This window comes from Myotis davidii, unplaced genomic scaffold (assembly GCF_000327345.1).
Source record: "Myotis davidii unplaced genomic scaffold, ASM32734v1 scaffold265, whole genome shotgun sequence".
NCBI classification, from domain to species: domain Eukaryota; kingdom Metazoa; phylum Chordata; class Mammalia; order Chiroptera; family Vespertilionidae; genus Myotis; species Myotis davidii.
The window spans coordinates 4,226,654-4,227,886 of record NW_006296627.1 but is presented as its reverse complement, the minus strand read 5'-3'; the positions used below and the strand labels follow the sequence as shown (position 1 = coordinate 4,227,886).

Genomic DNA, 1,233 nt, shown 5'->3' with positions numbered 1-1,233 from the left:
AACCCAGACAGCAGCTGCCTCTGGGACACTGGCTCCACTCCAGCTCCCTTCCCCCACTGGGGGCACAAACTGGGAGGCAGGGGGCTGCTTGGCCAGGGCTGAGATGCCTGCTGCAGAAGTTCCCAGGGGGCCAGGCAGGAATAATCCCCAAAGAGTCCACCCCAGTGCCCTGGGCAGCGACACAAACTGGCATGAGCCCTTGACTCCCTGCTACTCACCCAACCCCTTCCCTTCAGTCTGGTTTGCTCAGCCACAACCCCACACACTGATCAGCAAACAGATCCAAGGCAGCTTGGGGAGCCCCACACCCCCTGCTGGCTTCTGCTGGAAACATGAAAGGCTGTCTGTTATCTTTCCCTTCTAGCCAGAGGCCAGCCATTGCCTCCAGGCGAGGCTGCATGGTGAGCGATGTATTGCAGGGGAAATAGAGCTGATGAGACTGGCCTACATTTTATGGAGATTCTACTGTGAGTGTGCTTAACATGCACACCCACTCCATACACATCACCTCACTGAAGCCCCGAAATGGGACATTACAACCCAGGAAAACGAGGCTCTAAGAGCTTTCCTGACCAGCCCAGGCTTGTACCGCTGAGAGGTGGCCACATGCCTGGAGTCCAAACAGCTGTAACTGAGAAGCCTCTGAGCGTCACATGGCGCCGTTCTTCCCTCCCCTGAGCCTGTGGTTGACCCTGGCCTGCACAGAAGTGGGAGGCAGTGGGCTAGGATTTTAGACAACTTGCAGGACAAGAAGCTGTAAAGTACAGAAAAGAATTTATTGGAAATCTCCTGAACACATTTTAGAGTCTAACTCAGTATTTCCAAACCAGGTAGGCTGGAGGAGGGAGGGACTCTGCCCCCTGGAGACAGATGGCTGGTCCCAGCCCCGCCCCCCAGGGCTGCAGAAGTCGGTCTAGGCTCACACCTTTCATTGTACAGGGCTGAGGGGCAAGGGCCAGCCTTGACCATTGCTTTGCTCCTCTTTGGCCTCTCACTGATGGGGTCCTGAAGAAAGGTTGCTGCCTGCACAGGCCAACAATTAGGACATCAAGGCCAAAGGCTTTGACTCAGTCTGTGCACTCAGGACCTTCCACACTGGCCTCAAATGGGCAGTGGCTGAGACATTGTGGTGGGTTAGGGGGAAGGAAGGCAACAGATAACTTGCCATGGGCCTCCACCCTTCTCAGCATGGGCCGTGAGGATAACCCACTGGGCTGTGGATGGCCGCAGGCC

The 1,233-nt window shown here is 56.3% G+C and overlaps 1 protein-coding gene across 10 annotated transcripts in view; it reads right to left on the bottom strand.

Moving 5' to 3' along the window:
- Positions 1-757: 757 nt before the first annotated feature.
- Positions 758-1,233, bottom strand: part of ATG13 (autophagy related 13) — a 38,894-nt gene continuing 38,418 nt past the window's right edge. For all 10 annotated transcript variants that reach the window (XM_006772268.2, XM_006772265.2, XM_015569529.1 and 7 more), the window contains one exon: positions 758-1,233. This exon is cut by the window's right edge and continues 1,768 nt beyond it. The gene's annotated coding sequence lies outside the window, so the exon portion shown is untranslated.